The sequence below is a fragment of the Raphanus sativus genome, chromosome 4 (assembly GCF_000801105.2).
Source record: "Raphanus sativus cultivar WK10039 chromosome 4, ASM80110v3, whole genome shotgun sequence".
NCBI classification, from domain to species: Eukaryota; Viridiplantae; Streptophyta; class Magnoliopsida; order Brassicales; family Brassicaceae; genus Raphanus; species Raphanus sativus.
The window spans coordinates 16,178,987-16,189,369 of NC_079514.1; the positions used below are offsets into that span (position 1 = coordinate 16,178,987).

Below are 10,383 nucleotides of genomic sequence, written 5' to 3' on the forward strand. Positions count from 1 at the left end.
AAAGTAATGATATTTAAATAAGAATATTTCTTATATTTTGTATTTTTGTTTATTATTTTGTGGTTTAAATTTATTTTGTAAAAATATAATTTAAAGTGTTGTATATAGTTTTTGTTAAAAAAATGTTGTATATAGTTTGGATTAATATATTTATCTTATAGAATTATAATTTATATAAAATTTAATATTTGATGTATTATGATATATGTCAATAACAGGTATGTGGTTTAGTGTTTAGGGTTAATAGTTGAAATTAATTATATGATTTGAGGTTTTTAATATATTTAGTGTTTAATTCAAAATCTTATAATATAAGTTTGAAAGGATTAGATTTATAACTTTGTATGGTGAGTGTAAGTTTGGGGTTTAGGGTATAGATTTAAAATCTAGTGTTTGAGGTTATATGGTTATTAGTTATGTTTAATAATTCAAAGCTAAAGTAAATAGTAAACTTATAAACTTATGTTTTGTTTTAAATTTTAGAGTTTGTGGTTTATGGTTTGGAGATAAATTATCAAACAAATTATAGTTGAAATGTATAGTTTTAGGGTCTGGCGATTGAGGATTTGATAAAATTCTATATGCTTTTTCATTAAAATACTGTATATTCTTTTTCATTCAAGATCCAAAAATTACAAGGTCAAAACATGAAAGTATGAAATTCAAAAGAAAACATGTAACCATCAAACCTAATAAACAAAATCAGAGAACAAGTTAGGCCAACTTAAAACTATGAAAAGCTCTGCTGCACCAGAATCGTGTTTCTTCTTCTTCCCTTCAATCTATATGGCTTCTTCTTTTTGCTGTTGTTTTTCAATTTTTTTTAAAGTTGAGTCCTACAGCTTCCACCTGCGAAGAGGGAGAGCAGTCAAATACAGCAGTCCAAGATACCTGCAAAAGACCAGGAGCATCTTCATCTAGAGCAGTCGAATACAGCAACACACAGTCACACACAAGCATAATGTGATAAAGTAACCTGCTTCTCCAGTCCTCCAATGTCACTGTAATCTTCAGTAGGATTTCTCACTTTTCTTTTTTTTTGGTAACAATGTAAAAGCTTTATTACCATTTTCAAGTTTTAGACAGAAATACAGAGGTTACAAAGAGCAGAGGACGCAAGAAATTAAGCTAAACACATCTACTACTCAATCTAAACAAAATAAGGCCAGCAACAACTACAAGCAAAGCAACATCAAGACCTTAGGCTACACCAAACTCACCAAACCCGAGCAAGTTCACGCGTAGACAGAAACGAGCTTTATTTGGAGAGAAGGACCACCCGAGATCGCCACATGCCATGGACCTACACCAAGAGACAGAGAAAGCCAGCACCACATCAGAGAAGTGGACAGGAGACATCCCTAGATCATGCTCCTGAAAGCTAACTGGCTCAGCACGAGACGCCACCGAGACGGAGAGTGACGGTTGACAAGACCAGAAACAAACCACCTCTCTCGTACCCACCACAGAGAACCTGCAGCGGAACCTCCTAGCTCGGGACCACAGCATCCTCAGAGCCTCTTCGAAAGGTTCACCGCCTCTGCTCATTTCCGCCTCACCACTCTCCCCACTCCCGAAACTCTTGCTGCAAAGTAATCAAAGTGACATAGCTTCTACAAACTAAAACCTTAATTTGAAAACTAAGACCGACAAAGGTGAATTACCTGTAAATCTGATGCCGTCTTCAACTCCATAACAAACACTCACTCTATATCTACGGCGAGCCAACTGACCACCTACCAAGTCGCCGGGTTTCTTCCTCGATCCGACCCAACTGAGCTTGGATCCGTTCACAGCTTCCGGTCATCCTTCTCTTGTCAATCTCGTTGTTCTGTGGCTGAGGAGAAGAAGAGAAAGCGATAGAGCACAAGCAAGACACACCTGAGCTCTGTCTCCTCTCTATCTCCATTTCGTTTGTCTCTCTTCTCTTCTATCTCTCGTGTCTCAGACCCTAGGAAAAGAAAGGGAATTGCAAAGATACGGTCTCGAGATGTAGAATCAAACTGACTTTTTTTAGGGTTTCCAAAGAAAGAGGGAAAATGTGAGATAAGAGAGAGGGAAAATTGTGATCAAAGAACAAAAAAAGAGAGCGGAAACAAGAGACAAGAAAGAGAACATATGTGATTTTTACCGAGTTCTAGAGGAAATCCTAATTTTAGGTTTCAGTTTACTAAAAAATTTGTATAGCTTTTATCTAATGCTATTATAGAATTTGGAGATTTGTAACTCATTTACGATAGCAGTTCAGTAAAACGAGCTATAATTTTGTGCTATGAATGTCAACTTTTTTTGTAGTGAAATGATAAAATTCTTGGATAAGAATCTACAACGCACTAGAACTCCCTTGTTGATGATCCTTTACTCCGACAGCGTCTAGGGTTCCTCGAACAATGTGATATCCCACACCGGGTAAATCCTTAACCATTCCCCCTCTTACTAAGACTACATAATGTTCTTGTAAATTATGGCCAATACCTGATATATAAGCAGTGATTTCAAATCCCGAGGTTAATCGTATTCTGGCAACTTTACGTAAGACATAGTTTTATTTTTTGAGGGTGATACTGGAAAAGTTGACAGATAAGTCACTCTTACTGCCACTCTACAGAACCAGACATGAGATTTTCACCTCATACAGATCCTCATTCAATTCTTCCAAAGTCATTGGGTCCCTTTCCTCGTTCGAAAATTTCCTCTTTTCTTCCACCCCTTCCCAAAGAGTAACTAGGATAAACTCGGTCACTTTTTCATGTTCCAATTGAACACTTTCTATTTTTGATTATTCTCAAAGGATAAGATTATTCTTTTTACCAAAAATATGTGGGTCCAATCACATGATCTTATAATAAGAACAAGATATATTTCTCGATCAATCTCTTTGCCCCTCATTTGGTGATCTCAGATGTGTCGATATCAACGATTCATTATTTCGATGAATCATTTCTTTGGACTAAAGAAGATTTTGTAAAAACTTACTCGAAATCTCACTTATCGGATTCTTTTGTGGAAGACAGATTTTTTCTGAAAAATTCGCATGATATATTTAATCCATACATAACATCATGAAAAATGGATATATGTCTTACCAAAACAGAATTTGTAACTTGCTATCCTATAATCTTGCCTAGCAGGCAAAGATTTCGCTCCGGAAAAAAGATGATTCATTCGGATTAACATGAAATCCCAACTACATTGCATTGCATTGCATGAAATCCCAACTACATTATATATTAGAAAGAGATTGACCTCCTTGCTTCTATGATACAATCTTCATCACGCTGATTCTAATATTCTGATTTTTTTTATTTGTAAGTGATAAATGGTAGTTATTTAGTGATTAATTTTGTAAAATAATATTAATTTCTGATTTTATTTATGTGAAAATAAATTAAAATAGAAATATACAATACATTTATGTTTAGTTACAAATTTGATAGAGATTGAATTATATTATTAAATGAAATATAATAAAATATGTATTTAAAGATTTGTTGTGAAAATTGTGTTACATATGATAGTTATTTAATGATCTATTTTGTAAAATAATAATAAAATATTTTTAAATTATGTGAAAATAAGTTAAAATACAAATAATATAATATATTTATGTTTAGTTACAAATTCGATAGAGATTGAAATATATTATTAGATGAAACATAATAAAATATGTATTTAAAGATTTGGTGTGAAAAATGGTGTTACACAACTTACATTAGACCAATTTTGGTGGAATTGTGTCTTTTTTAATATCTTGTTGGAGTTGGAATTATAACAAATTTGCTATTTTGCCGTAGATAGCCTAAGATTTTTAGCTTCCAACTTTGAGGATAACATTTTCAAATTCATGTATTAACCTAGCTAGGTACTTTTGGGTTGTATTTTTACTGGAGGTATGGTCTATCCAGAGCCGGTCCTAGGAATTCAAAGGCTAGAAGCCAAAATGAAAAAAATGGCCGAAAAAATTAATATGATGGGTGGGTGATTCGAACCCAGACATGGATAGTCATGGACAGTGACTATTTAACCACTACACCAAAGGGAACTTTTGAAAAATTGTGGCCGGTTTTATTGATATTAATTAACGGCCGGAAGCCATTGCTTCTTCTGCTTGTGTCTAGGGCCGGCTCTGGGTCTATCAATAAATTTGTTTTTTACTGTAAATTAAAATAAAAATCATGTAGAAATAATAAAAAAAGGGTGAACGGATGGATGTTTGACTTTTGACTACAAATATTTAACTAGGAATGCACGTGTGGGTGTCACACGCACGTGTGCTTCGCTGTAATGGGTGGTTTTGATTCGCGTAGGAATATGTGCGCCACGTCAGTTCCACATGGGATGCTAAGAATTGCGCACTAATCAACTTGCTCCTCTATTTCCATTTTCTATTACAATTTCGGAGCTTGCTTTGAAGATTCTTCAAACCATTTTCATTTTCTTTCCTTATAATCACTGACGTGATTTGGACTTTCAATCTAATTTGTCAATATAATATAATCACTAGGTAGTAGAAAATATTAGAAAGTATATATATATAGTTTGGAATTTGGGTTTTGTGTGTTTATCTTACTCTCGAACTCATTTTGTTTATCTCTCTATGGCTCTCTCTCTCTCTCTCTATGGCTCTCTCTCTCTCTCTCTCTCTCTCTCTCTCTCTCTCTCTCAGATTTTATCAGTATTGATGAGTGTTTTAAAAAATAAGATTAAGATTTTAACATATTTTTATTTTAAACATACGATTCTTATGTTTTATGTATAAATATTATTAATATCTAATCAAATGTTTTATGTATTATTAAAACTAAATTTGTTCTTCAGATGTTTTATGAATTATTAATATAAATATGTATTATTCAAATACAATTCATATGTTTTATGTATTACTAAAACTAAATTTGTTCTCCATTCAGTTTTTGTGGTTCAAAACTATAAGCATTTTAGACATTACTTAATTCAATATACTTTGAGGTTTAAATTATTATCATATACTTTGAAATATGAAATAATAAATCATGCATGTGCGGGCATCGATATGATTTATATATTGCATGTATAGCTATTATTATTAGTGCATAAGTGGATAGTAATTATATTTCACTCTCGTTGTATCTTTGTATCTTGCTCATTTAGGTTTATCCACATATAAGTCTCTCTCTCTCATCATAAACATTTTAGTTTTTTGAAAAGGATAAAAAGGTAATTACGATCATATCATGCGTGCGGGCATTCATATGATTCATATATTACCCGTCTAGCTATTAGTATAAATATAAGTAGATTGTAATTCTTTCTCAATCTCTATGTATCATTATGTCTAATTCATATACTACATATTATGTTATTATTATAAGTGCATAAGTGGATCGTAGTTCTCTCTCTCTCTCTCTCTCTCTTCTCTCTCTCTCTCTCTCTCTCTCTCTCTCTCTCTCTCTCTCTATCTTTCTCTCTCTCTCTCGGTATCCCCTCATCGTAAACCTTTTTTTTTGAGAAATATAAAAATGTAAACATTCTTTTAATTCATCGATTATCTTTTAACTACCACAATTTTGTTTTATATGGGAATGTTTCCTAGTTTAATATTTTATCATGAATTTTTCTTGGGTGAATTACCAACTAATCATAGTTTGCCAATTAATGTACAGTTTTATAAAATATAATAAATAAAATAATAATAATTTGTGTTAAGTTTTTAAAATAAATGAAAAATATTAGTAGCTGCCAAAAGATGAATTTTTTTAACAATTTTAAAATCGTCATAAAACATTAAACACTATACCCTAAACCCTTGGACAAAACTTAAACCCTTGGGTAAAATCCAAACACTAAACCCTAAATTCTTGGATATACCCTAAACCCTTGGGTAAATCCTAAACACTAAACTGTAAACTCTTGGGTATACCCTAAACACTAAATTTCTCTCTCTCTCTCTCTCTCTCTCTCTCTCTCTCTCTCTCTTCTCTCTCTCTCTCGGTATCCCCTTCATCGTAAACCTTTTTTTTTGAGAAAAATAAAAATGTAAACATTCTTTTAATTCATTGATTATCTTTTAGCTACCACAATTTTGATTTATATGAGATCTAGTTTAATATTTTATCATGAATTTTTCTTGGGTGATTTACCAACTAATCATAGTTTGCCAATTAATGTACAGTTTTTTTTAAATATAATAAATAAAATAATAATAATTTGTGAAGTTTTTAAATAAATGAAAAATATTAGTAGCTGCCAAAAGATGAAATTTTTTTACAATTTTAAAACCGTCAGAAAAAATTAAATCATAAACACTAAACACTATACCCTAAACCTTTCGACAAAGCTTAAACCCTTGGGTAAAAATCCAAACACTAAACCCTAAATTCTTGGATATACCCTAAACCCTTGGGTAAATCATAAACACTAAACTGTAAACCTTTAGGTATACCCTAAACACCAAATCTCTCTCTCTCTCTCTCTCTCTCTCTCTCTCTCTCTCTCTCTCTCTCTCTCTCTCTCTCTCTCTCTCTCTCTCTCTCTCTCTCTCTCTCTCTCTCTTGATATCCCCTTAATCGTAAACCTTCTTATTTGAAAAATATAAAAATGTAAACATTCTTTTCATTCATCGATTATCTTTTAACTACCACAATTTTTTTTATATGGAAATATTTCCTAGTTTAATATTTTATCATGAATTTTTCTTGGGTGAATTACCAACTAATCATAGTTTGTCAATTAATGTACAATTGTTTTTAAATATAATAAATAAAAAATAATAATTTGTGTTAAGATTTTAAAATACAAGAAAAATATTATTAGCTGCAAAAAGATGATTTTTTTAAACAATTTTAAAACCGTCACAAAAAAATAAATCATAAACACTAAACACTATACCCTAAATCCATGGACAAAGTTTAAACCCATGGGTAAAAATTCAAACACTAAACCCTAAATTCTTGGATATACCCTAAACTCTCTCTCTCTCTCTATAATTTTTATTTGTGTTTTAATAAAGTATGTTTTAGTTTATATAGTTGCAATATTATTGCTAATAAGAAAGGCAATACGAAAGTAAATGCAAAATTAGATTATGTTAAATAGATATCTAGGCGTGGGCATTCGGAGTCCCAGTCGGGTTTCGGTTTTATTCAATCGGGTTTCGGTTTTTTCGGGTTTATCAAAATCAGCCCCATTCGGATTATTTAAAAGTTCGGTTCGGGACCGGTTCGGATTCTATCGGGTTCGGGTCGGGGTTAGTAAATCTTCAAAGAACCGGTACAACCCAATGTACTTTCGGGTTTGGGTCCCAATCGGTTATTCGGTTTAAAAATATCTGATTTATACATACTTTGTAATAGGGCTGGGCAAATAAACCAAACCCGAAAATCCGAAACGAATCCGATCCGATAAAAATGAACCCGAACCGATCCGAACCCGACATAAATACCGAATGGATCTTGTTTTTTGGTATTTTCGGGTTATGGGTATTATCCGAACCGAACCTGAATCTAAATGGATATCCGATAGAACCCGAAACATTCAAAACCCCAAAAAGATCTATACCAAATATAATCTCAGTTCATAATATGTATTCAAAATACATTAAAATATATTGAACATCTAAAATATTTATCTATTATATAAAGGTTGGTGGTTCTAATACATGAAGATTGATGATTAAAGGTGGCTATTGAATTTTGAAATATTTAGATTTAGATTTAGATTTAGATTTTATTTTCAGTAAAAAATGTTTCTCATTTCATGAGGTCGTAGTTTTCGTTTTATGATTTCCCTTTCGTTTGATTTTGAATGATCATGGTTGATATTCTTTTCTTATTTTTAAATCGGTTTTATTTATGTTTTGGTTACAAAAATGTACAAATTAGGTATTCAAAACCAAAACAAACCAATTTTACTTATGTTTTGGTTACAAAGTATGTATAAATCAGATATTTTTAAACCGAATAACCGATTGGGACCCGAACCCGAAAGTACATTGGGTTGTACCGGTTCTTTGAAGATTTACTAACCCCGACCCGAACCCGATAGAATCCGAACCGGTCCCGAACCGAACTTTTAAATAATCCGAATGGGCTGATTTTGATAAACTCGAAAAACCAAAACCCGACTGGGACCCCGAATGCCCACGCCTACTTTGTAACCAAAACATAAGTAAAATTGGTTTGTTTTGGTTTTGAATACCTAATTTGTACATTTTTGTAACCAAAACATAAATAAAACCGATTTAAAAATAAGAAAAGAATATCAACCATGATCATTCAAAATCAAACGAAAGGGAAATCATAAAACGAAAACTACGACCTCGTGAAATGAGAAACATTTTTTACTAAAAATAAAATCTAAATCTAAATCTAAATATTTCAAAATTCAATAGCCACCTTTAATCATCAATCTTCATGTATTAGAACCACCAACCTTTATATAATAGATAAATATTTTAGATGTTCAATATATTTTAATGTATTTTGAATACATATTATGAATTGAGATTATATTTGGTATAGATCTTTTTAGGGTTTTGAATGTTTCGGGTTCTATCGGATATCCATTTAGATTCAGATTCGGTTCGGATAATACCCATAACCCGAAATACCAAAAAACAAGATCCATTCGGTATTTATGTCGGGTTCGGATCGGTTCGGATTCATTTTTATCGGATCGGATTCGGTTCAGATTTTCGGGTTTGGTTTATTTGCCCAGTCCTATAGATATCTTATAAGTTCGAAGTTTAGATATTTAACATTTTTTTTACTGATTTGAGACTTGGTAAGCAAGAAAAATATTTAGTAGGTAAATATGGTAAGCAAGAAAAAAATTTATATTTTTTTAACTGATTCTGCAAAAAACTTAACATGCACAACGTCCTCGTATGTATTAAACAAAACATATGTGTTTTACAGAATCTGATCGATATTATTATCATGCAATGTTATCTAAGCCAATGAAGTAGTTAAACAAATGTGTTTTCTTGCACTGTACGTCTATTTAGCTTCTTTCTATAACCTTACTTGACAAAAAGAGAAGAGAACCCTTTTATTAGTTGAAGCTGTTGTTTTGGTTATTAAACTTCCGTGAAGAAGACACACATAGTTCTTTTTTTTTTTGCTTCAAAGAATTCATACAACATATAACTTACATACATGAAACATCAGTGTGCACAAATAACCAAACTATAGCATACAAAAAAATACATGACAATCTATCAAACTTGACTATAATGTTACTGGTTCGTTCAATCCAATTTTGGCTATGCAGAGAAGCAAATGACTCCGAATATTACTTAAATAAAAACTATGGTTATACCATAGCAGCAAATGTTTGATCACAATGCAAGACTTCCTTTGAATGCAAGACTTCCTTTGAATAGCAGCAAATCACCATAGAAGCAATTGTTTCACCCACTTGCCTTGTCAAAATACACGACTTACTAACGTAATGCTTGCGAGAAACATGGAAATAAACATCAGCTCCACGAACAGCTCGGTTCTACAAAAACATGAAAATTGTAGATAACTATGGTCGACCTATAAAACAACAAAAAATCAGTGTAGAGACTATGAAAAACATAAAGTTTATTCTTCGTAAACGTATCAAATCTTTTCCTTCTCTCTCAATCTTCCATAGTTACTCGGGACTGAAGTTTGCTCGTCCCTTAGCTCGCCCTTACCTCTTCGTGTTTGTTCGTCCCTTAGCTCTCCCTGTTTGCAAACGGAAAACTCATCCGATTTGGCCTTCGCAACTGAAATTCAAACTCATCCGCTTTGGCCTTCGTCCCTTAGCTCTCCTTAACTTTTGTCCTCCTCGTTTACACTAAGGTCTGTCTCATCGATCTCGGGGTCAAGAACCCGCAACAGAAGACAGCAAGACTCGAAGGGAGAGAACGATGACGTGATGTTTCAAAGTGTTTCTGCTTCGTGGTGGTGAGTTTCGTACGCTCTTTATCAACATGCTGAGATGGGGATTCAAACCGTAAGTTGGAAATGTAGTTGTTTCTACACGTTTAACGTCAACGCAGTTCGCGCATGAATGAAAAAAAAAACTGGATTCGTTTCTTGTAATGGAAGCAAATAAGGAAACAAAAGAAAGAATTAAATGCTCCGTTTTTCTTAAACTCGTTCACAGAGTGACACGTGGATCCGAGCCTTCTCATGCATTCTCACAAAAATCGTTTAAGGAAACCCTTAAAAATGCTTCTCCTTTAATATATAGGGGATTGATGAAATTATAAAGAGATCGGTCTATTTGTTTTTGGCATTGGATCTCAATGATCATATGACTGACAGTCATAATCCCCTATATATTATTTTAGGAGCACTCAAAGAAACTAACCTTTACTTCATGTGTGATTTACATGAGTGCCATTTCCTAGGTGGCAGCCTCACAATCACT

The 10,383-nt window shown here is 32.6% G+C and overlaps 1 long non-coding RNA gene across 1 annotated transcript; it reads right to left on the reverse strand.

Moving 5' to 3' along the window:
* Positions 1-592: 592 nt before the first annotated feature.
* On the reverse strand, positions 593-3,450 carry LOC108828871 (uncharacterized). The gene is made up of 3 exons (XR_008945053.1): positions 1,665-3,450; positions 977-1,585; positions 593-891 (listed from the first exon to the last, which is right to left on the reverse strand). It is a non-coding gene; the product is annotated as an uncharacterized LOC108828871 (long non-coding RNA).
* Between the last annotated feature and the right edge of the window lie 6,933 nt (positions 3,451-10,383).